Consider the following 27,402-nt stretch of genomic DNA (forward strand, 5'->3'; position numbering starts at 1 on the left):
GGGAATGAAAAAGAAACACTCTTAACTCACTCTATCAGGATGGTAAGTCTAATTTCTCATACATATATGATAAAAGGACATATGTAAGGAAAAGGAAAATCCATAGGTGACCTCATTTATGAACATGGATAAAAACATTTTAGCAAATAAGATATACTTTTTAAAAAAAGAATTCAATATATCTGTTATCGACTAGATGTTTGTGTCCTCTGCAAAATTCATATATTGAAACCTAATCCCCAATGTGATGGCATTTGGAGATGGGGCTTTGGGAGGTGATTAGGTTATAAGGGCAAAGCCCTCGTGAATGAGATTAGTGTCTGTAAAAGCGACTGCAGAGAGCTCCCTTGCCCCTTCCAACATATGAGGACAGAGTGAGAAGATGACCATCTAAGAACCAGAGTCCTCACCAGACACTGAATCTGCCAGCACCTTGATCTTGGATTTCCAACTTCTAGAACTGTAAGAAATAAATGTCTATTGTTTACCAGCCACCCAGTCTATGGTATTCTGTGATAGCAGCCCAAATGGACTAAGGACAGTAGCCAAACTGGGTTTATTCCGAGAGTTCCACAATAGTTAAACAGAAGATTAAATAGTGTACCACAATATGGAAAAAAGAGAACCTATATGATCAGCATTATTTATAATACAAAAGAACGACCTTCATAATAACAACAGACAACATAACGTCCATTAATAGAAGAATAAATGAATAAATTGTGGCATATTTATTCCGTAAGATAATATGGAACAACAAATGAAAATGGCAGAATTGGATTCCATGTACCAACACAAGTGAATTTAGCAAACATAATTTTGAGCAACAAAGGCAATTGATAAAATATATCCAGTATAATACAATTCTTATAAAATCTAAAAACATGCTAGACAATTCTACATATCTTTAGGGATGCATACATATGCATTAAAAGTGAAAATATATTCATGAAATTTTTTTTTAATTTAAATATTAAAAAACAGCATTATGGTTACTTCAGGGGTGATAGAGGTAGGAATGAGATCAAAGAAGAGTTTCATATTTTAAATAGGATAGAGGATAAATATTAAAATAATATAAAATAGAGACCAGATTTGAAGATTCCCCAGGCAGACAAAACCAGTAAGCAAAACTGAGTTTATTTCATGAACATAAGCAAAAATTATTTCTTGTACACACCCTGATAATCATAAATGAAACTTGTCACCTTTTTAAATAACATGAGATAATCAATTTGAACCAATCCCCTGCCATCTGGAAATTCCCACTTTAAAAACCAATCATTTTAAATGTTAAACAGCTTCCTCATTTTCACTTTATAAGCCATCCTGTAGCGTCATGCCTCTGAGCTTCCTACCAGTTTCAGGTTTGAAATATCCCTGTTCATGAACAGTTTATTTCTCGCTCAATAAAATATTCATATCAAGTAAAGCTCTCTGAATTTTCTTTTAACATTAGCGTACACATTTTTTATGAGCGAGGAAAGGTAAGGAAGACTAAGGAGAATAAATTCGATAGTCAACAGACTGTATGTCCTAATAAGTTTGAAAGTTTGCTGGAGTGGAAATACTACAAAAAGGGAGCTAGAAGTATAAGAGATGGAAGTTAGAAGTCAGATGCCTAACACTGAGTTCAGAAATGCAAGATTTAGGGTGGTAACAAAATCTGTAATAGATCCACAGAGTAGATGATTGTGATGTGGAGAAAAAGATCATTGCCGTTGAGGAGGTCGCAAAGCTACAAGGCCATTGTGTAGGGGAATCCTCTCCCTGGAATTTGAAATTGACCAGAATGATAACAGAAGTCACAAAGGAGAAGAGGACAGTGGTCCAGTTTTAATGCATTCGTAGGTATAGTCTGTAAATCTGTGCAGACAGCAAAACAGAGAGGCAATATGGTAGGGTCTGATTTTCAAAAGACCTGTGGTTTTGGTTTAATTGTTTTTGTTTTGTCTTAATAAGCAAAGAAGATAAAAAAACTTTAAAAAGTAAATGAAGAGCGAGGAGGGCATAAACACCTGCTGATCCAGGCACATGGTGTGAGGGCGTGTGGGGGAACTTTACTTGACGACACTCCACAGAAAACAATGTCCTCAGGGGAGCAGCTAATTTCAGTTCTAGTTAGATCAGGAAGGCAATGTCCAGAAAAGAGGCTGAGGCTTGTTAGCGGCAGTTGCTGTTGACTTACTCTGTTCACAGAAGGCGCAACAACCCAAGTGTGTGGCAAAGTGTGGGAAGTTGGGGTAGGATGGAAATCAAGTGGTTCGGTCATATACTCGGCAGTATTTAGACTGGGATGGTGGAGAACGATCTGAGAAACTTGGGCTTCTAACAATCACTGTGAAGCATGATGGCAATAGCCCTGGTCGTGTCTATAGAAGGGGAGGCAACTGGTTTAAGTTAAACACCCTGGTATGTAGAAGCAGAAGATAAGCTTTGTCAGCTTAGAATTCAAATTTCTCTGCTTTCCTCAGCTCTCCATCATCACCCCTCAACACGCAGCTCCACTCAGATCAACACACTCTCCTCTTTGTACTCTGATTCAACTATTGCGTATCAACTATTGTGGTATCTCTTTTGTTTCCCCACGAAATTGTGATGGTCTTTTAGAGCTTGGTTTTTCTTTTGAATCCCTGACAGTACCTAGAAAAGTGCTGGATGCACAGTGGATGTTCAATAAATATTTGATTGATTGAGCTATAAACTTCATTTGTCTATGTTATAACCAGCACTCTGGCACTGAAGGTATGGCTATAAATTGGAAAGCAAAGGATCTCAGCTTTTATTACAAACTTTTTCATGTTTAAAAGAAAACCTTGGCTTGTAAAGATTTTGCCATTACTCTTGCTTCCTTCCCACCTCTTCACATCTAAGATTTATAAAACAGAAGTAGTTGCTGTGGAGACAATTGCTGGGCACTAGAGGAGCATTCGAGAATAAAAGCAAGAACTGCTATAATATTAAACAGTAAGATTCTACATTAACCTTTTTGCTTTTAATAATAAAACTGAAAATAAAATACTGAAAAAAAAATGTCAGATACTGTGAACTCACTCTCTTTGTTACAGAGCTGATAATCATCTGATACACACCAGTAGACACTACCCTTTGTTAAGATACTGAAATAATTCTGCACTGGTTACAAAATAGCCATTGCCCCTGGAACCCCCCCCCCCCGATAACCACCCGATGGCCCCAGCTACTCAGCCCCTGTCCCTATATCCTCCCCAACCATCCATAATCCAGCAACTAAAGGTTAACATCCGGTCAAACGTGGGCTTAGCACTGTGGCCCTAGTGGACACACCAGCTGTTAAACATGGTGAATCTACCAGCTGTTGAATATAGTGAATATCATTTCTGACTGTATTTGTCAGAGGTTACAAACTAGGGTCTTATAGACATGATTTGTGTGGCCTTCCAGGATTTTACATTCTTCTAAACTTGCCAATTAGCATTTAAAACTTTAGTGACTTCATGTAATAATCCAAATTTTTAGCTCCTCTTGAAAAATTGGAGATCCTGGCAACACTGGACTTTGATTCCAAAAAATTAACAGAGCAGAGTGCAATTGTCCCCTTTAAACACTGCATATGCTTTCTACTCACCAGGCTTCACCACTTCTCATTGTTCACCCAATGGATTGTACCTTTTCATGTAAATAGTTCCCTCTATGGATGTTTAAGTGTCTGTGCCCTGCTCTACAATAACCCCAAATCAAATTCTGGGGAGCCGTGTTTGGTTCTAGACTTAGGGGTCATTGGGTGGGACACCAGCTCAGTGCAGGTCCACTCCTGCTTTGCCGCCTCCCTCTTCCAGGTGCCTTTTGCTTCTACCAGTTATAACAGCAATTCACCTCCCTTCTCTTCTAATTCATGATGGCATGTCCAGACTTCGCAGACAAGAAAACCTTGTCTGTGGTGCCTATATTCCTGAATATTCACAGAAAAGATCTAGAATTGAGGAGAATCATGCACACTAGTCTTGATATTTACCACCAATAAAAGATAGGAATGAAATTTTGTGATCTCTGCTATATATATATTTGCTCAGTAAGTGAAAAATTAAATGTACAGGAAAACTGCTACTGGCAATTATCATGCTATTTCTGGGAAGAAAGAGCTCCAGCAGGTACAGGCCCAGGGTTCCTACCTGCTCACCTGCTATTTCCTCCCTTAATTGTGACTGCTTCTGCCAGTGTGTGAATTCACAGCTACAAGTGATGATAAACAAGAGGGAATGTTCTAACACTACATTTAATCAGAATCCTTGCCTCAGTTTTCTATTCTGCACAACGTACCACCCAAAACTTAGTTGCTTAAAATAAACGCTGATGATTTGTTCATGCTTCTGGGTTTCAGCAATGTGGGCTGGGCTGGCCAGGGTCATTCATGCCGTTTCGGTCACCCAGCAGCTCATCCCTGGTCTGAGATGGCCCCTACCACGTGTCTGGCAGGTGGGGCAGCTGGGTTCTCTTCCACATGGTAGGCCAGGCTTCTTGACATGGTGCACTCAGAGCAGCATTCCAAGAGGGGTTGAGCAGAAGCTTCAGAGGTCTCACAAGGTCACTTCTGCCACATTCCATTGGCCAAAGCAAGTCATGAGGCCAGCCCAGACTCTAAGCGTCAGGAAATAGACTCCAGTTCCTCATGGGAAGAGCTGGAAAGTCATGGGGTGTGGATTCAGGAATGAGAGGAGGTAGTACCACCTTCTGTGCAAACAACCTACTGCATTCCTGAAGCTAGTAGGGGCAAAGGGTTGGGCTCCACTATAACAGAAAAGAGGAATTATGATCAAACAATTACTATGATGCTTTCAAATGTATTGTAATCATACAACATACATTGGAAAGTCTCTAGTGAGATGGAGAATGTAAAGAATTATGGCCCAGAAAACCCTTCAAATTTATTGGAATCATAGAACATACATCGGAAAGTCTCTAGTGAAATGGAGAATGTAAAGATCAGGAAGGTTCTGAAGTTCAGAAGTTCTGCTTTGGAATTTATCAAAGAAGTTATGAAGGTGGGTGGAAAGTGGAAAGGGTGGGGGAATAAAGGGCACATAGTGAGGGAAGGCGGATCTGGGAGGGAGAAGCCCGATGGGAAGACCTGCTTCCTGAAGCAGATGTCAACCAGCTGCCACAGCGAAACCCAAACTCAGTCCTCAGAGTCAGGGCTGTGTTTTCTGATCAATCCATCCGCTCTCCTCTCACTCTCAAGTGCAGGATCTCATCATCTCAAACCTCATTACTGTGATATGATCCAAACAACTCCTCCAGGTTTTCCTCTTTGGGTATGTCCTGTGTGTCACACCTGCTTGGCTTAATTGTTTTTTAAAAAAATATTTTTATTTCTTTCTGAATAAGTAAGGTATGCTCATGTTACAAAATTCAAAAAGTACAACAGTTACACAAACAAAAACCAGAGACCGAGTGAAGTTAAGCAAATTGCCTCCTAAAAAGTGGCAGAGCCTGGATTTGAAGGCAGGCTGACAGGGAGCCCGTGCTTTTGACCATGGCACTGCTGAGTTGTAAAACTGGGGCTCTTCATCAGCCCTGCTCACAGAGAAGTTAGAAATTACATTTTCCTCCTCTAAACTAATAAATTGACCTTGATTAGCAAGAGAGAAGTACATACTTGCACACTTCTTGGCTGAAAGAATAAAGAACCAGGACAGGCTTACAAGTGGTCAGCATTGACCCTGTCACAGAAATACGAAGTTATGGGATGCAGACACCAAGCACTACTAGGTGTATTAATTTTGGCAACACTTGTATACCATGTCATGCCAATAAAGACAATGGAACTGAAAGCTGGATGTGACCTGCTTCTATCAGCCTCCCCAGAGTCAGTATGGAAGATGGAGGAGGAGAGGGGGCCTTTGGGAGGTGGGTGATTAGCGTCAGGGAGGAAAGAAGGTCCTCTGGCTTCTCTCCCCATGTCTAACCTCCTTCCGTGAGAAGTCACCTTGGAGGAGAGACCTCTGCCATTTGTGCTTCCTCATCTCAATTGAGAAAAGAGACATAGGAAGAAGCATGATCATTTAGGTTCTAGAACACAAACTAATGGTCTTTGGGTGATGCATCCAGATATATTTATGCTACAGATGGTGCATGGGTGTGTGTGTTTGTGTGTAATCATGCAGTATTTGCAAGAGTGCGGACATGGGCCAAAGAATATTTACTGATAGCACTTTGCACGTGGTACACCTGCGAAGACCCACTGAGTTTTGAACACTGGTGTTACAGCAGCATGAGAAGAGTCAAAGTCATCCCACCCGCTGGACTGTGCATGGGTCCATCCCACAGTCAGGCAGATTTATCCGAAGCTGGACTTGCTATCATTCTTACTCTGCTAAACCTCTGGTAACTCCTTTCTATTTATTACACAAATCGTCTTGCTAAAACGTCTTTTTATATTTCTGGTCTTTTGGACCTACTCTGTAGTAAGAGATATTTGTACCCAAAGGATACATTTTATCCATTTGGGGCAGTTTCTGACAGTAGCTTTTAATCAGCCACCTAAGTCACTCAGACTAGTGAAAGGTAGATGGATCTTCCTGCGGCTTAATGAACGAAATTCTCCTCTATCCACTATGCCCGTGCTGGCCTGGACTTTCGAATTTGTAAATTAAAATATTTTCCCAATATAACATTAATTCTCAAAGCTGAAGTTTGAGCCCAATTCCTCTTGTCAGAAGACAATCCTTTTTTATTTTCTCCCTTCCCTTGAATTTATACATTTAGGGGAGGTTAATAGGTCCGAAGAAGAAAAAGGAGAATGTTTTTTCTATACGTTACGCAAAATTTCTATGAGTCAACCACAAAACAATCTTACCTGAACACCCTGAGTTCTTCCCCATTAAGGTGGCTAAAAGGAAGGATATAAAGGTCTATGAGATTGCTTCTCACACGTAAGAGGCTGCCTGGATTCTCAAAAATACCAGACCATGCATCTTCATAAATCATTATTCTACTTCATATGTTATAATTTTCTAGAGAAGATGTATGCACAATATTTATAAAATTTAATTTGAATGTATTCAGTGTTATGTAAATTAACTATATTTAAAATAATAAAAATTGTATCTGTTGTTTGATGTATTGTGCCTGAGAGGTAAAATTTTACACTGGCTTCCTTATCTGTGTGTGTATGTGCACGTATGTATGTGTGTGTGTGAGTGTGTGGAAGTGCAAGGGCATAAGAATGAGGGTGAAGGGTTCAGTTTCCTGTGTGCATTCTGGAGACAGAAATATACCTTCTGTGCCTTTAGCAATTACAGGCTAACCATGGAATTCGAGAACGTGACTGCCAGGGTTCCTGCTCCAGTAACAGGACCACCAAGGCAAAGGCAGGCAGGGCCCAGAGCCAGGCTCCTCATAATCAAATCAAATCCCTACAGCGGAATATAAATCATACCTTTCTTTATTCTATGCTGTGACATAACAGTAACCTCTGCCTTATAACACGTTTGGCTCATAGTGACTCAACAGTAAGCAAGTTTCTCAAATAAAATCTCATTTGAATGAGGGTAGGGATGAGAAAGACACCTCCTTCCAGACTCTCACATTCCTCTTTCCCACCCCGCGTCTGAAGCAGGTGATAGAGAAGAAGGCATTCCTGAGGGGCCATTCTCAGTCTGCAGCACCGCAGACAGTGGACCCGTTTATAACCAAATCACTGAACTCACTGGGGACCACGTGCAGCCTCCTCCAGACTGGCCAGACAGTAAAGGCGAGACAGCACTACTAACCCCTTCTCTGTTCACTCCAGTGAGGACTCTGTGATGACTTTAAAGAAGGGCTTGGTGTCTGCCAGAGGAGGGACGGGAGTACGTACAAGGGGACTGTTCTGAACAGGTCGTTAGTCGGGATCAATACCTGCCACTCAAATCCACCTGATAACGCCTACCTGATTTTATAAATACATAAATATACATAAGTATACATATTTATATAAAAAATCTCTGGCATCTTCACCTCCTGTATCAGGCCTGAAAACACGGAAGTCTTCAGACAAGCAGAAAAATGAAGCCGTGCTGAAACTCTGGAAGCAGCAGCAGTCCCGTCTGTCTTCATGACTTCAACATGCAAAATCGCCTCTCACAAATCATCCATTCACTGCTCCTTTCTGGAACAGTAGCCTGGAATCATTGTCAAAAGTCAACCTCCACTTGACTTGAAGGATATAGTTTAAAGATTTGTTTTGGGAATCAAGATTCCCAGTACACATTTAAAATAAGACTTGTTATTTACGCAGCACATTTTTCAAATGGGGCTTCTAGTTTGTTTGGGTTTTTTTTAATAGGAATGCTAAACTGAACACATGCTGGTGTCACTTCTGTGGTTGGTTTATTATGGGGAAAGTTGGTTGCTTGACCCAGTCAACAATGCTGTGATATCCATCAAGAGAACTTTACGGGTTATCTACTATATGTAGGGTAGTAAAAAGGTTGAATTTGTATCCAAGCTTCACTTGTACTTCGAGTAAAAACAGAGCACTTGAAAATGAAACTGTCTTGAAAACTCTGGATGATATTATCTTTGCATATACGCACTATATGCCAGAAAATGCTATTAAAACCTGTTGTCATAAGTAAAGGAGTGAAGAAAGAAAATTAGTGTAAAATGCATGTAATACCACTGTCACTGAAATAAGTCTTTGCTTTAAAAAAGAAATGATATGAAGTAAGTGCTAGATTAAGAGTCAGTGCTGAGTACAACCCCCTGCTTAGCCATCAAGACTCTGGATAACCTGGGCAAATTCCTCTTCATCTCTGAGTTTTAGTTTCCTCATCTGTAAAGCCAGGCAGCTGGAAAAGGATGATTTATTATGTCTATTTCACTATTGAAATTCTATGATTTTCTGAATCTATCTGAGTCACTCTTCCGTAACACTGAATTTCTTCTAACAGAAAACAGAAATAAGCATCAAAATAGCAAAACACACATTTTGCCTTTCATCATGAATACACATTTCCAAACTCTCAAATCTGCAGTGTACCAAATTATATTTCATAATTACCATGCAATATCTACTGGTATTATCTCCAAATGCTGTATTTTGTCAAGAGTCAGTATCTAAAACAATTAAAAATTTGGAATATTGAATTCTTTACAGAGCTCATTCATCAACCACTAATGGTTATTCATTTTTGTTTTGCTGTGATTAACGTACCTCTTGTTTTATTATCATAATGGTTCTAGTGCCCTCATTGTTCCCTAGCCGAATAATCTTCCAGGAACATTCAGGGAAACATCAAAGAAAGTGGTATTTTTATAATATCTGGCTGAGATACAGTTAATAATTACTTTTTGGAATATGAAGTCACAGACGCCAATCAGCTATTTTTCATTTCCACAAAGGACAAAGAAAAGACTAAAGCAAGAAGAAGAAAGTCTGTGATAACCCAAAGAAGTTCTGATCATTGTTACTTTCTAGAATTTGATACCAAGAAATATTAGTCAACCTATTGTTCTGGATACATTTGAGAATATGGCTGATATATTTGGGGTGGCTGAATTGAAGGGCTTCATGAAAATGACACAGAGAATTACATTTCCTCCCAGTTCCTTTCAAGAAATAGTAGGGAGGACACCCATCCCTCACCTGTTCTGTTTTAGGTCTTCCAGTATCACTACTCCCTATTCCAAAAGATCTTGGTATATTTAACAAGCAACCAAGAAAGCCTTTCTATTTACTTCTACAAAAGTTGGGACTCTATTCCTGAGCTTGTGTCCTAAGTAAGAGTGTGAAAATAGTTTCTACAAAGCTGTATCTAAGCTCAGCCCTGTGAATCATGTAAATATGCCCCAAGGTAACCTGGACAGACCTATCTCCGCCTCAGCATTTCTGTGGAAAAGGTTTCTGAAGCATTTTGGTGGTTCCTTTGGGGTTTCATAAGCACAGGAGGATGGTGGCATTGTTATCCATGGTCAGAGTCGTTACTATTAATATAAAACATCTCACAATAGGATGTTGATAATGGGAGAAACTATGTAAGTATGGGAACAGAGAGTTTATGGAAATCTCTGTGCCTTCTACTCAGTTTTACTGTGAAGCTAAAACTGTTCTAAAACAACAAAGTCTATTAAAAAACAATCCATGACCATACAATAGAAAAAAGGATAGGATGTCAAGAGACAGTTCACATGCAAAAATGAAAATAGCTATTAAATGTAAGAAAAGATATTTAATCTTAACTCATAATAAGAGAAAATAAATTATAACATTATAAAGATACCACATTTTGTGTATAATACTGGCAAAGATTAAAAGGTCTTATTAATATATCTTGTTGAAAAGATGTGAAAAAACAGGCCCTTTCACACATTTCTGAGGGCATTGCTATACCCTCCATATAGGGCAACTTGACAATATCTCACAAAATTTTAAATGCACATATTCTTTTCACCCAGCAATTTCACCTCCAGGAATTCATCATTCTGATATAATCCCATATGTGGGAAATTTTATATGTACAATGTTATTCATTTTTGAATATTCATATCCGTGACATTTTTTGTAATAGCAAAAGATTGAAAATTAGTATTCATTACATTTTGTAATAGTAACAGATTGAAAGCATCTTTGGTGTCTATCAATAAGAGACTAGTTAATTAAATCACAGCTCAGTCACAACGCTGGGGTTGTGGAGGGATGTTACTGCCATACTCTTTTGGTTTTCAACAGAAAGAGTTTTTCCTAAACATTCTTAATTTCTTGCCCCACTGTTTCCTGAAGTAAGTTGCCTAATTAGTGAGTTTGAGTGAGAAACTGCCAGTGTACCTGATCCATTTGTCCATCTTTCCTTTTGGGATCTGCGTGCTCCATATTTACATCTATTTCATCAGGTCATGAGCCTTTCAGGGAAGCCATCCATGTAGGGAGGCCCGCGGCTCTCTGAGCTACCTTTCACTAAGTTGGTAAGTCTGTCTGATTTGAGGGTTCAGTGTTAGGAAATCATTGTCATTGTACATCTGAGCTGCATTCTCCAGTCTCAGCTTTACCAGTAATATACAGGTCTTTTAATCTTTATTTGCTTTGCACTGTGTTCTCTCTCAGTGAATTCAAAACTCAGGTGGGAACAGCACAGGTGTCATATACTGTGCCTCTCCTATCCAACACACACATTGGAAGCCTATCCACTCACAGAAATGAGAAATCTTAGCTGGTACAGAGAGCAGACGATCTCCAAGTTAAATTGATGGCAGAAAAGAGCAAGGTGCGGAACAGCCTGTGTAGAACACTACCATTTGGGTAAAAAGAGGTGGAGGAAAGAACATATGTTCATTTGTATCTGCCTAACATATCTCTAAAAGGATAACACTCGAAACTGACAGCATTGGTTGCCTCTACAAAGGGGAAGACTGTGGCTGGGATCAGAGATGGGAGATTTTTCAGTGTCCCCCTTTGTACCTTCTGGATTTTGAACACATGGGGATGTTCAAGCACGTGAGTTCATTTCCTCTGCAGTACATATTTCTAAAATTATCTCCTTCTCTTCCCTCTCTTTCTTGCTCCCCAAAGTCTATTCCACTAGCGCTGGTGTTCATAAAACAATATAACTGTGTAACATGAGAGGGGACAAGATTAACATATGACAGTTTTGGGGATTTCCTCTCCCCTGACACCTAAGAAGTCCTCTCTCTGATCTTGGCCCTCCTCCTCCATGAAGGGCTCTTTCCACGGGGTGACTGGGGCTTTGATGATGCAAAATCAGGAGACAGGGATGCAGATGGTAACAAGTTCAACAGGAAGGAGGCTGGAGGGGAAGTTCAGGTGGTTTGACAGAGATTGGCATAAGATTAACTCAGATGTACATGGAAAGTAGGTGTAAGTATGAGAGAAGTAAGGACTTTTAGGAAGTATTTCTGAGAACTTGCATAAATTTCATGGTTCTGAGACAGGAGTGTGTGGGTCACAGTTTCAATGGACTTCACAAGTATCATGACTTGTAGCTGAAAACCATCATGAGTGTGTCTTGCTGCTTTGGATGGCCCCCAATATCAGCATTCAATAGACACATAAAACAAATTACAAGGATTAAAACCTTCCCATTGATAGACTTCTACTGATTCATTTATTACAGAGAAGCATGGTGTATCATCTAAGCCACTAATGAATCATCAAACCAGATTTCTGTTTTCTGTTTTCTTTTCTTCCTAAAAATATAATAGGGGTACTGATAGCCTGTGTGTCCTGGGAGCTCCCAGTGAACAGTTTTGTTCACTGCTGGGTATCAGATACAAGCACTGGGGGCAGTCACGCTGGACGCAGAACTAACCTAACCAGCACCTCTGTGCCACAAAGTCCTGCTGGAGGAGACCGAGGCAAAGGCAGAGCCCCTCTGGTGGAGGGAAGAGCTCACCCCAGACTGCTTTCCCAAATCTACTGACCCTACAATTCTCATGTCTCCCACCCCCGACTATTGTTTCTTCCTCCAGCTGATCTCCAAAATGCTTGGTTTGGCTATTCATATAAGACATATTTTCACTGATAAGACTGACTTCCATTTATATGTAAAATACAAAACCACCATTTTATGCAGATCATTAAAGAAGTATCAGATTGTCTTCATTATAAATTTTTTTTTGTCCCAACATGAAATTCTGTTCACATATTTTCAGTTTTCACAGTTTGTTGCTCATATAGCTCATTACTTGGAAATACACACACTCAGGGAACCTTAGGCTTAAGCAAGATTTAGTAACATTGCCCCTCTCTGCTGAGATCTGCTGGGGAGTTTGTTAGAGTCCTTGAGTTCTGGAATTATCATTTGTTTCTATGACGATGGGAGTGATGCGAAATAATCACTAGTAAGAACTTGTTCTCTCGTCTGAGAGGTTTGGGGTATGGGGAGAAAGCAGCTTAGAAATTTGATTTAAAACTCCAGGAAAAAAATTTCCACAACGATAAACGTCGACTGTCATTCAGACACCTAGGCAGAAGCAGAATTCCCTCCAGAATGGAAACTCTTCTGAAATACATAGCAAAAAGAGTTCCTTTCTTAGACTTTTTATAATTATCTATGAAAGCAGGAAGAGCAAAGACAGCTAAAAAGTGAGATGTTCTGGATGCCTTTCAAAGCTCTGATTTTATTTTCAGCTGCATCTGCCCCTCCACCCCCATCATGAAAGTCAAACCATCCTAGCCAGATATTGTTTTCATTTGGGAATGCTGCTTCCAATAGGAAGGTAACATTGAATTTATATTATGTATGGACTTTCAAAACCTTGTAGCAGTTTTCCTGCATTTCTAAATCCACGAGTATTTCTTCTCAGTGGAATCATTAATTCCTTGAATCACTTGTGGATTAACAAAGTCTATTCGTTCGCTTACACAGAACTGTGTTTCATTTAGTAAAACATCACCAGCGAACAATCCCCTATTTCCCTAAACTTTGGTGAATCAGAGTGAATGACGAACACTTCTCCCCTTTTTTCAAGGCAAGCCCCCAACATCAGGCTACACATTGGATGATGCACATCAGTGGTACCTCTTCTGATGCAACGGAGAGTAGGGAGCCTTTTCTTGGAGAGATCCCTGCAACCAGAGTCACTGCCCATGGAGGAACTAAAACCCAGAAAAACAAGAATAACGTTCTAGTCTTGTGGCCAGAAAGGCAATTTGGGCAAGGAATTCTGCAGCTCTGAATTTGTTCTTTCTTTCTGGGGATGATTCCTGCCTTTCTACTGAGATTTTAAAGGCATCTTGATTGATTATCACAGCACTCACTTTTCAGATATGACTTCAATGTGAAACCCTGCTAAGCCTAGCATTTACAGGGCTAGGCAACAAGTAGTTTGATTGCAAGTATGACATAGAAAAGGGGAGGGAGTAAGTGCTAGTGGTAGATATTATAAAGAAGTGATAGTCATAATCTCTTTTGTTCTATTTTCTGTTGTGATGAAAAATAAGACCAACTAAAATCATGACTCATCTTCTCAATTTATCCACCTGATTACAGAATGTTCAGTGGTTCTCTCATATTTCCCGTCATTATGAATTTTGTTTTGCTCTTGGGATTTGGCCATTATATTGGGTGGAAAGGCCACAGGCACCTTCTCTTGACACTCAAGCATATGGTTAAGAGTTTCATGATGCTCAAGTGCTATGTTGTTGCTATAAAATGGCATGCGTGAATAATCAGGCAACTATATTCTAAATTTAAAGGATAAATAACCTGCTATGTCTTGGTTACAAGACTGCAGCCATACTCAGTCTTTGTTCAATTGGGCTGCAAATGACTAATGATTAGAACAAGGTTGTATTACTCCAAGTGCAGGTCACTTCTTAAACTTAAGTCCTCGAGTAATAGAAAACTGCCTTGCCACAGTACTTTAAAGAACAAGATTACAGTCCTACTAATTAAGGTAGAAATACTCTGTGATTTGTCAATTCAGCAAAATGAGGCATCCATACATTAAGGGAATCCACACAGTGTCTTGAGCTGGTCTGCCTCTACTTGAGTGAGTGTACTAGGGCACCATTATGTGCCACCTGAGAATCTGGAAATAAATTTGTCCCTGATAATTTAACAAGTAAAATCCACATATGGTGTTGACTACCTGTGGGAGTAAATTCTAAGAGATTACCAGCAGGTGATTGCAAAACCTCAATAAATGTGATCAGGTAGCAATTTCAGATTATTAATCAGACTCTTTCAAGATGGCAAGAAGCAAAGACATACTCAGGTTACCGCAAATAATGGACAATTATTGTAAAGAATAACAAGGAAAGAAAAGAGACAAGAAACATTCTCAGGAGCCTCATAACCAGGGATTGTAGCCCCTGAAAGGCTGCTCTGGAGTCAACAGGAGCCAAGAAAATCTCTCTCATCAGAACTGGGCATCATAAATAGAGCTACAGTGAACATTGTAGTACGTGTCTCTTTTTGAATTATGGTTTTCTCAGGGTATATGCCCAGTAGTGGGATTGCTGGGTTATATGGTAGTTCCTTTTTTAGTTTTTTAAGGAACCTCCATACTGTTCTCCATAGTGGCTTTACTAATTTACATTCCCACCAACAGTACACCAGAGTTCCCTTTTCTCCACACCCTCTCCAGCATTTATTGTTTGTAGATTTTTTGGTGATGGCCATTCTGACCGGTGTGAGGTGATACCTCATTGTGGTTTTGATTTGCATTTCTCTCATGATTAGCGATGCTGAGCATCCTTTGATGTGTTTGTTGGCAATCTGTATATCTTCTTTGGAGAAATGTCTATTTATACAAAGGAATATTACTCAGCCATAAGAAGAAACAAAATTGAGTTATTTGTAGTGATGTGGATGGACCTAGAGTCTGTCATACAGAGTGAAGTAAGTCAGAAAAACAAATACCACATGCTAACACATATATATGGAATCTAAAAAAAAAAAAGTGGTTCTGATGAACCTAGGGGCAAGACAGGAATAAAGATGCAGACGTAGAGAAAGGACTTGAGGACACAGGGGTGGGGAAGGGTAAGCTGGGACGAAGTGAGAGAGTAGCATTGACATATATACACTACCAAATGTAAAATAGATAGCTAGTGGGAAGCAGCTGCATAGCACAGGGAGATCAGCTCGGTGTTTTGTGACCACCTAGAGGGGTGGGATAGGGAGGGTGGGAGGGAGACACAAGAGGGAGGAGATATGGGGATATATGTATATGTATAGCTGATTCACTTTGTTATACAGCAGAAACTAACACAACATTGTAAAGCAATTATACTCCAATAAAGATGTTAAAAAAAAAAAAAGAACTTGGCAACCATTGCTCCATCTCCAAGTTTTGCCATTGCGATGAATCTACAATTCCTCATTTCTGCTGCTTCTGACCCTACCACTACTGACTCAGTGCATGCTCCTTATTGGGGTGGTTTCTTCTTATTTGAGGCTTTACTGCCTCATGGCTTTCTGCCCCTCGTGATTCCTTTTGCTTTCTTTTAAAGTATGTTTTACTTCTACTGACCTAACTGCCAGACTCCTTCTCTGCGAGTCTCCTTCACGTGTGCCACAGGAGAGGATCTAAATAGGTTGGCCAAGTCACCAGAGCACAGCATCCTCTTGAACAGGAGTTTCATATCAAGCCCTTTTCAGGCCTCTGGCAAGCACAGAAACCTCTGCCCTAGGGTCACAGGCCCATTCAGCCTTGTCCTAATCAGCTGTGGCCAAGGGAGCAGGAACGTGCAGTACAAAGATGACCTACTAAAAAAATATGACTACTATGTGTAAGGAACACCTCAGAAGGGTGTGGCAGGCATTCTGAGGATACTAGAGGACCTCCTTTCGTGACTGATCTGGTACAACAGGAAATCAGGGCAGGATTGTGACTTAGGAATTGGAACCCTAGTTTATTGTATTGTGCTGTATGAATAGAGGCATTTCTAGATGGTAAACAATGAAATTCCAAAAAGCAATAGTAGTCCAGTCACTGCCCAACAGAGAACAAGCTGAAGGGTCAGTCCATCTGAAAACTGCATTTATGGTAGACATGTGTTACTTCCCTGGAAGCCATATATTAACTCTCCTTCTTCTGAGCTCACACATGCCAAACAGCCTTCACATAAAGTCAACTTTATGTAAGTTGACTACAGGGCAAGTATGTATGGCTCTGTCAACATGACTATATGTATATATACAAACAAAATAAATATACAAACAAATATATTTGTATAATACAAACAGTCTCTGACTTAGGATGGTTCAACTCATGATTTTTTTACTTTATGATGGCATGAAAACAATACACATTCAGTAGAACCCATATTTTGAATTTTGAGTTTTGATCTTTTCCCGGGGTATGCATTACAATACCCTTGTGATGCTGGGCAGGGCAGAGAGTGGCAGCTTCCATCAGCCATGAGATCGTGAGGGTAAACAACTGATACACTTACAACCATTCTGTACCTGTACAATCATTCTGTTTTTCACTTTCAGTACCATATTCAAAATTACATGAGATATTCAACACTTTATTATAAAATAGGCTTTGTGTTAGATGATTTGCCCAACTGTGGACTAATGTAAGTGTTCTGAGCATGTTTAAGATAGGCTAGGCTAAGCTGTGATGTTCAGTAGATTAGGTGTATGAAATGCATTTTTGACTCACTGTATTTTCGACTTACAATGTCAGGACGCAACCCCATTGTAAGTGGAGAAAAAACTGTATATCTGTGTATGTTTCTAGACAATGTACATAGATACGGATAGATTTATATAACATATATAGTAATACATAATACATATCATATGTATTCTATCATATCATATGTATTCTATTATACATGAATGAAATATGTAATATGTAATATATATTTCTAGATTAAAAAATACAGGTAGATTTCAATAATATATATTATATATTTCTATAATAGATCATATAAGATATATATGTATATCATATATATATATTTCTACAATATTTGCTAATGTAAATTTATCCCTCAGAGATAGAAGAACTCATAAAAATTAAGATTCTGGGCCTCAAAAGTTGAGGATCAGCGCCTGACATGATAAATGTCTCCAAGGTAAATTACTAGCTGAGTTTCAACAAGCCTTCCCCATATTCTACACCTCTGCCTCACCATGAACAATAAACCTTCTATTTGAAACTTCAATACAAAATACTGCATTCTCAAGGGAATCCTTTATGTATTCACTTAATAATTGATAAGAATCATTTTAATTTAGCCAAACTGCTGGCTATTACATTGCACACTGGATTCACAAAATAAGGTTTTCCAAACTGAGTCATGGAAGATGGTTAAAAGGAAGAAAAAAAATGTTTCCAAGATATCCTTAAGAACAACCTGAAATTGAGATAAATATACTATTATTTGAGGATTATAGGCTCAAACTTGGCTACTCAATATCATCAGTTCTCTACCTTGATTTCCGCTTCCCTCCTGTTCTCGGGTGCAGTACACTTCCACGACTGACAACTCTCATACACAGAGCGAGTTTCAGCAAGGTGGCACGCAGAGAGCAAAGGACCACTCCTCCACTCTTCTACTTTATTAAGAATTTCAAGGTACTGACCCCTCTGCAGTCTAGGTAGATGGCGTCTGGAGTTGCACAGTGTACAACCTGCATGACTGTGTGCTTCGGTTGCGAATGATAACATGACCTTCTAATGTATTTGATTTGTATACAGTCTAGGTTCAAACTACTGCTGTCTATTCACTTTGTCTTCTGAAGTCTTAGAAAGTATGAAAGAACTATAATTACAGACAACTAGGGGACAAAAGACTCCAGTGTACACACATTTACTAAAAGCAATCAGTGATGAAGTGTTCAATGTTCAGGCTCAGTAAAAACCACAGCGCTGGGGGAGTTGTTTACATCCTTCTTTAAGGTTCTGAAAGAAATAAACTGCATCAGGAGGAAACAGTGCTTTATGTCTGGGGCCAAGGCTTGAGACATGAAGGTTAAACACAAGAAATTGCCTGGGTTGGGTTTAACTGTGGTCGATAAATCCAGAAATCACACTGTACTTTCATTCTCTGGAGATTAGCTTCTGTAAGTTTCCTGTGTGTGTGTGTGTGTGTGTGTGTGTGTGTGTGTGTGTGTGTGAGAGAGAGAGAGAGAGAGAGAGAGAGAGAGAGAGAGAGAGGCAGATGCTACATATATGCAAGAATGTCTCAATTCCTTCAATCAGAAAAATCATTTTGAATAGAAATTGTTTGATTGTGGGGGAGATTATGAGCTCCTTTCAGCTTAAAAGTAGCAATTCTTCGCCCCATTAATTCTTTATTCAAAGTCTGTCATTATTTAAACACCACTGTTTGTCTCCTTCTCAGCCTTGCTGATTTGAAAAGAATCCTGCCACATTCATTAACCATTAAAGCAGGCAGGGCTACTGCTGCATTATCTCATTAAATGACTGGTTGCTTTTTAAATGCCTTATAAAAAAAAAAAAGCACAAGATCCACTTCCTGTCATGAAATAACCACATTGATTAAAAAACAAATCCAGCAAGACGGTCTCAAAGCTTGCTTTTGTCAAATTGGCAATGACTGTGAAAACTCTTAAGATTGCTGTAAAATAGCTTTAAGATGAAATCCCACCAACAACTATTATTGTGAGGTAGGAACAGCACTAAAATAAACAGTATGATGAGGAGAATCTGGCAAGGCAGAATGGTCTGAGCCATATGTTAAAAATGCTTCGAAGCATTTAAGGTGAGTGTGAATTAGAGAACTGAGGAACTTAATACCAACAAATTGGGCATGTCTCTTACTGACCTTGATCTGTTCCCCTTCCTCTAATGTCTTTCCTTCAGGCCAGTCTCCACACTGCCCCCAAAACATTCTTTCTTAGATATTAGTTAATTAAAACTGCTAGATGTTTCCCTCCTACTTACAGATCAAGTCCAAGCTTTTGGCATTGTGTGCAGTGCCCTCTGTGTTCCGATGTCTTTATCTCTCCAGACGATGACCCTCTCCTACCCACCCGGAAGACCCACACCCTGAAAATTCTCTCTCCATCTCTGTGTTGTACTCTAAAGCACAGGTGGTCCTTTCTGCCTGGTATGCACTTCCTTCTTGGTCCTTCAAAATCAAGTTCAGAGATAATCTCCACGGGATTCCACCTCAGACTCCTTTCCCTCCTGTGAATGTTTTCTTGCACCTATCATCCTGGCAGGATGGGAAACTGGGGGAGTCATCTGCTGGAAGTGGGTATTTGGGACTCGGGTAATTGCCTTTAAGTTGTGGTTGCTTAGCAAACACACTGACTTACTTAGAACTTAGGTTGGATGTTCATTTGGGGGATTTAGGGATGCTGATGGAGATTATGTGGTAGAGGCACTGAAGCCCTCTTAGCCAGTCTTGGCAGCCACGAGATACACAGTGTTTGTTTACATCTTCCATCCATGCCTGTATTCGAACCCTTTTGGGGCAGAAGCTTTTTCATTTCTGCATCCCTCTGACTCACAGGATCAGACATTCTGAAGTACTCAAGAAATGCTTGCTGAATTGAATGTTTCAGTCAATCAGAATACGCATATTTTGAATATTTAAGTCCTAATGAACAAAAACAACTTTCCTGAGAAAATGCAATAGTTCACTAGGAAATGAACCAGTCTTTAGGATTCATAAGGAACCTGACACAAATTTCATTTAATCCTCACAAATAACTCTGTGAACATAAACCATGGCATAACAGAAGGCAGCATCAGACAAACATGAGAGATTATTAGTTTCTGCCTTACCTCCCCTCCCTGAGTCTGGCTTCATTTCTCATTCCTCTCATGCCATGCTGTCACCAGGCAAATGCTGTGTCACAACCAAAACAAGCTCTATGGCTGGCAGTCAAAAAATCTCACAAAGTGACTTTTACTACAGTAAATTTGCCATGGACAAAGGCTTAGCCCTGAGTCCTGAAGGTTCAGAAATTCAGTTACAAAGACTTTGTCAGGATCTTAATATCTCCCCTCAAGGAAGTTTTCCCTGAATTAAAAAACATGGAGTCTTTCTAAATGGTCCCACAGGATTCTGCACTTACCTCTGTCCAAGCTCTTAACTCTCTATATTGTTAATATTGATGTCTGTCTTATCAGATTACTGACTTCTTGAAGACAAGATTGGTCCTATTTATCTATATCTCCTCTATAAGTAGGATGTCAGTACAGGTTTGATAAATAATGAATGAATGCATGTATTCCGTTTTTGGAGATGTTTAATCTTTCGAACAAATGCCATAAGATTCTGAAATCTAAAACCATATTGTCAATTTCATAGTTTCACATCTGGAAATATAGCCGTCAAGCTATAGCAACTTCACTTTTTTAGTCACAAGGTACGTGGTGTCTGATGTGCCCATCTTCAAGGTGACTTTGTCACAGCCGCATTTAGCCCTGTGACTCTTCGGTTCTGTGCTTTCAGAGCAGACCAAACTTCTGTTCTCCTGGACACATTCTTTTCTAGGTACACATATAACTCCAGTCATATTTCTGTTGATTCTTAATAGCTCAGGAGTCATCCTAGCTCCTCAAGATGGTCTTGCACATATCTTCCTGATCCATTGCATGCTGATTTATAATTTAACTCTCAAGAGGGAATTCTCAAGGAGCAAACTGGCCTTAATTACTCGTTGTCACTGCATATAGTAGTTACTGTTATTTCCCCTATTTTAATATTAAATAAATAAAACAATACCTAGAAAGATCAAATTAATTGAACAAGATCATACAACTCCTAAGGGACAAAATTTGGACTAAAATTGATATCTTTTGCTTCCTAGCCCATGCTGCTTCTCTCATTTAAAAAAAAAATTGTTGCTGAGGTATAATGCACATAGAGAAAGTTGTTCAACTCAGTGAATTTCTGTAAATTGAACAAAATCATATAAGCACCAACCAGACCAAGCATCATCATATTCCAAGTAGCCCAGAGGTTCCATTCTCTTCTAGTCACTACACCACCCATGCAATGGGCATCCACTATCCCAAGTTCTAAGATCGTAGATTGATTTTCTCTAATTTTACACTTTACATAAATGGGACTATATGATATGCATATTTTGCACCCGTCTTCTTTTACTGAGCATTATGTTTATGACATTTATCCATATAGTCATAGTTGTTCATTCTCATGGCTGTGTAGTATTCAATTTTATGAAAAGATCTCTATTTATCCACCTGCTCATGATGGGTATTTGGGTTGTTTTAAGTTTGGGACTGTTATGAATAGGGCTGCTGAGTGTTCCTTCCCTCCGAATTCTGACCACACACATCAAATAATTGTAGAGATGGAAGCACAAATTCATGGCAGAATGAATCAAGCCTTTTATTCTGAAAATGCTGGTTTTACCCTAAAATGTCAAGGGTGGCATAATATTCATAAAATGATTAATTAGCAACAGTAAGAGATTAAAGGGGAAAAAGCATGCAGTCATCTAAAGAGATACAGAAGTTTTTCAATAAAATTTACTGTTGAGTCCCAATAAAAACTTCTAGCAAACTAAGAGCAAAAGGAAAGTTTCTTAATATGTTAAGGGGCTAGAAAAAAAATGGAAAATCCTTCTCTGCAGCAAGACAAGGGTGCTACAACAAGACAAGGGTGCTGTCTCTCACTACTATTCATTATGCTGAAGGTACCAGTAAGCACAATAAGATGTGAAAAACAAAAGTTGTAAGGATAATAAAGGAAAAAAGTTTTATTCACAGGTGATATGATAAAAGCATGGAAAATCAAAAATTATACACATAAAGGGCTTCCCTGGTGGCACAGTGGTTAAGAATCTGCCTGTCAATGCAGGGGACATGGGTTCGATCCCTGGTGCAGGAAGATCCCACATGCTGCAGAGCAACTAAGCCCATGCACCACAACCACTGAGCCTGTGCTCTAGAGCCCACGAGCCACAACTACTGAAGCCAGGGAGCTACAACTACCGAAGCCCGCACACCTAGAGCCTGTGCTCTGCAACAAGAGAAGCCACTGCAGTGAGAAGCCTGCACACAGCAACGAAGACCCAATGCGGCCAAAAATAAATAAATAAATTTATTTTTTTTAAAATTATACACATAAAATATTAGAAATAATAAGAATCTAGCAAGTTTCCTGAGTGTAAATATACATTTTCAAAAGATCATTGCATTTCATTATATGAGCAAAACCAGGTAGAATATATAATTTAGTTAAAAAGATAGAATTTAAATAACATTTAAAAAATAAATTATCTTAAAATGTAAGAAAATTTAAGAAAAGAACTCCTCAAAATCATTAAGATGACATGAAAAGATTGACAAAAGACTTAAAGAGACATTTCATTGAGGAAGGCTCTGTAGTATAGAGACAAATATATGAAAAGATGCTCAATCTCATTAGTAGGCAGGGAAATGCAGGGAAATTAACCACAGTACATTCTCTTCCTACCAGATTTGCAAAAATTAAGTGTCATCAAGGATATGGAATAACCAGTACACTTACGCACAGCTGGTAGTGTATAAGCACCTCAAAAAACAATTTATCATTATCTGATAAAGTTGATTTCATTCAGTGAATGCAACTCAGCTATTGTACTGGTGGAATACCTAGGAATTACCCTAGAGAAACACTTTGAAATATACAAATGTCTATCCACAGTAGAATGGAAAAAAATACAGAATAATCATATGATAGATTACTATCAGGGGAATTGAATGCATTTCAGCAGCCTGTAAAAACATAGATAAATATCAAGAACAATATTGAACAAAATAAAGCAAAGTTGAAGATGAATATACATCGTGCGATTCCATTCATATAAAGTTTAAAAACAGGAACAACTAAACACTATATTATTTAGGCACAGACACATATTTGGTAAGTCTATAAGGTAAAGCAAACAAAAAAATCAGAATAATCATTACCAATTAGAAAGGAAAGAATGGAATATGATTTTAGAAGGGTACAGAGAGAACCTGAAAGGTAACAGCAACAATCTTTACTTTCTTCATCTACATGGTGAATACTAGGCAGGCAGATATTCAGCTGGTACAAACTGGTAAAGCTGGAGTGATACGTCCTTACTGGTTGTAAAGAGCTGTTTCCAGAGACCTCCGAGTCTCCCCACTCCAAGCACTTGCGTTGCCCCAACCTTGAGATATGAATTCATTTACATATAATTTAATTACTGATATTTGGGGTTTAGAGCAATGAAACTATTACTATTTGTTTTCTACGTGTCTCACCTATTTTTATATTGCTTTGTTCCTCTTTTCCTGACTTGGTTTGGTATTTTTTATTATTCTATTTTATACTTTCTTTTATCCTTTAGGTATACAATTCTTGTCTTTTTTTATTAGTGGTTACTCTAGAGATAAAAACTTGCATATTTAACTCACTACAGTCTCCCTTATGTTAATACTTTATGACCCTTGAAACGATGCTAAGAATCTTACAGCAGTTTAACTCTATTTACTTCACTCCCAACTTTGTATTATTGCTGTTGTATATTTTGCTTCTCCATAGATTGTAAACTCCACAAGGCATTGTTATCATGTTGTTTTAAAGTTAGTATTTTTAAATTACCCACATTTTTACCCATTCTGCTGTTCTTCATTCCTCCTATAGTCTTGTGTGTCTATCTGAGATCCCTTTTCCTTTAGCCTGAAAAAATTCCTTTAGCCTGAAAAAATTCCTTTAGTGTTTCTTGTAGTGCAGATCTTCTGGTAATAAACTATCTCAGATTTTGTCTGCTGAAAAGTATTTCTTTTACCTTCATTTTTAAAGGTGATTTTCATTTGTCATAGAATTCTCAGAAGTTTTTTCTTTCAGTATCTATGATGTCATTCCATTTCCTGCTGCTTTCCGTATTATCTGCTCAATTGTCAGTGATAAGACCTATCGCTGATCCTCTGAACTTAAAATGTCCTTTTTTAAATTCCTTTTAATATTTTATCAGTTATTATATTTTTCAGTTATATAATTTATTTGATTTTTTTAATAGACTTCAACTGTCTGGTGAAATTCTCCCAACTTCAATAATTTTTTTCTCTCAACTGCAATCTTTTCCTGCAACATACTACTTGCAGTTTATGTGCTATAATAGCCTCTGATTAAAACACTTAAGTGTATGGTTTTTGAGAAAGTAGCAATCTTTTATAAATTATAGAGGTAAAATTTCTAATGGTTTCTTTCCCACTCACTCTAAATCAAAACTTAAAGAATCTAAGAATTCTTTAAGTTCTGAATTACCTGGAGGAGGGGGAGGTTTCTTCACATAAAGAAAACCAGTTATACTTTAATTGCTTAGACGGGTGTTATTACTCTACATCATATGTGTCTGGCAGACACAACCAATTCCCTTTCCAACTCCTTTCCTGACTTCTTTAACTTCAAATTTATCTTCCTATCTCACTGCTGAGAGTGTAACTGAATGGCAAACTATAGAGTTAAACACATTATGATTGATCAAAACACAGCAAAGGCAACTTGATGCTTTGCAAAAGGTGTGTTCCCTACTTAAATGTGAAAAGTGTTGTAGATCAAATGCTTCATACGGGCATGTGTCATTGGTCTGGCAAGCTGGTTGATTCCTTGAAAGCAAGGGCAGGGCCTTAAATTCTCTTCAATTCTCTTGACACTTCCCAATACAGCTCTTTGTATATATAATAGATGTTCAGATTTTGGATGTCTGTTGTAACTATCCAAAATTCGATACAACATGCAGAAGAAATTCTATGTCACTTCAGAACTTAAGATTTAAAAAAAAAAAAAAACACCTCTAATTATCTACTAATTAAATTAGTAATAAAATCCCAGAAATGAGATTGTACCACAAGTACTTTTAAAGAAGAGATATTTCCAATAGCATCAGGTAAAGCTGTTGAAAGTGAGTAAGCAGCCTCTTACTATACCGCACTGGCCACAGTTTCCTTCTATAAGAAAACTCGAAGAGAATGTGGTTTGGACAAACCACTTATTGAATATATCAATAGTTTTAAGGGCAGTCAGCACAAAAGGGTTGAAGTTTTCAAAAAGCATTGTATTGTAGTACTTGGTGGGAGAAGGAGCACATATAAGATAATTAAAATTAGCTCATGTCATAGGCAAATTCTGAAATTGCAGAGGCTTAGTACAGTAAGAATTTTTTTCCAAAGTAAAACCAATTGTAGGCCTGATGACCCATTCCATTATGAGGCTATGCTATCCAGAACATATGACCTCAAGGTCACCAGGGCACAGCAGACAGGGCTAGAGGAACCAGGAAATATTTGTAAGAACTGGAATCACTTTGCACATTTTCCATTGGCCAGAACCCAGTCACAAAGCACAGGCAACTACAAATGAAGCCCAGAAATGCAGAGGACAAATGCGTATTTGGTGACTTAACAGTCTCTGCTACAGAAATGATGTCAAAATGAATCTTTGGCCTGGATTTTTAACTCTTCTATTATTAAATGGGTATAGAAACAGACATCTGACAGTGATGATAACAGGGGTTATTGTGATTTTATAAAGCAAACATTTTCCTTTATTCACCTAATAAGCATTTATTACTGAATTACTATAGGCATACAACCCTGTGTAATACAATGAAGTAGAAATAAAGATAAATCAGTCTTAAACATTTTTCCTCAGGGTGTATGGGGTCTAAGAGCAAAGATAAAGACATGGTGCAGAATGTTCACTAAACTTTCATTTCTTTCATCTCCACAAACTGCTGGGGTTTTGCCTTTGTTAACAAAAGTAACAAAAACACTTAAACATTATTTCAAGTGCTTCATTTTCTATTTAAAGTAGGAATTATATTCTTATCTACTTCTATAGGCTAAAGATTCAGCTGTCAAAGTAATATAAAAAACATGAATATAGAAAGCTGTCCTATTTTTGTTTTAATGTGATGGGAAGAGCAGTCAATGCCTCAGGGCATTTTCCTCCTGCCACTGACTGACCCTGAGACCTTCGGGAAGTCAGTTCAACCCTAAGGTCTTTGGTTTCCCCTCATTCGGACATGTTCCCGAAGGCCTCTCCCCAGTGTAGATTCCAAGTTTTGGGTTTCTTTTCAGGTTTGTCTTCATTGTTTCTCCCTGTCTTTATGTTAAAATACCTTCTTCCAATTCTGCCCAGGAAGGCATCCTGGTGCCCCAAATGAATCTGACACCCCAAACAGAGGCCCAGTCTCTGGAATCGGGACTTTCCCAAATCTTCTTGCTCTGCTTTCATGTGTTCCTGTCCTGTGGCCCCTTCTCTCAACCCTTATTTCTTACTTCCAAGGACTTAGCTACTCAGATAAACTAACATGTACCCATGTGTTCATGAACCCGTTGCTTCATTCCCATCTCAACTAACACAAATTCAGGACTAGTTTTCTGGAGGAAATTTCTTCCCACAAAGAGCGCTGCTAAGAGGGCGAACATGAGGTTCCTTGGGTGGTGGGAGAAGAAGAGAAGCCCTGAATCTCTGGCCAATCAATTGTCTGTTCCTATGACAGAAAATAGACATGTCACTAGATGATTTTGCTGTAGATAATTTCAAGAGAGAACACTTGCTACAATATCCCCGCCTTTCAATAGCACCTCTCCATTTAGCCAAATTTCATAACCTCCTGAGCTTACATTGCTTATGTAATAGTGCATAATAAAACGGTGTTGAAATTTTATCAAACACTTTTTCACATGTAACAAATCATATGGTCCCCTCCTTTCTTTCATAACCGTACTGAATTATGTCAACTGATTTTTGAATGTTAAGCCAAACTTGCATTCTGGGAATAAACCCAACTTTTTATGATATGTTACCATTTTTACATATTCCTAAATTTGATTTGCTAATATTCTGTTTAGGATTTTTGCATTTGTAATTTTCCTTTTTTGCAATGTCTCTAAGTTTTGCTATCAAGGTTATGCTGTACTCATAAGTAGAATTGGGAAATATTTCTTCCTTTTTTACTTCTCTAGAAGACTTCATGCATATTTAGTGTTATTTCTTAC

The 27,402-nt window shown here is 38.6% G+C and overlaps 1 long non-coding RNA gene across 1 annotated transcript in view; it reads right to left on the reverse strand.

Moving 5' to 3' along the window:
• The window catches only part of LOC102997279 (uncharacterized), a 75,121-nt gene that overhangs the window by 31,470 nt on the left and 16,249 nt on the right, over positions 1-27,402 (reverse strand). The gene's annotated exons all lie outside the window — the stretch shown is intronic.

This window comes from Balaenoptera acutorostrata, chromosome 14 (assembly GCF_949987535.1).
Source record: "Balaenoptera acutorostrata chromosome 14, mBalAcu1.1, whole genome shotgun sequence".
NCBI lineage: Eukaryota > Metazoa > Chordata > Mammalia > Artiodactyla > Balaenopteridae > Balaenoptera > Balaenoptera acutorostrata.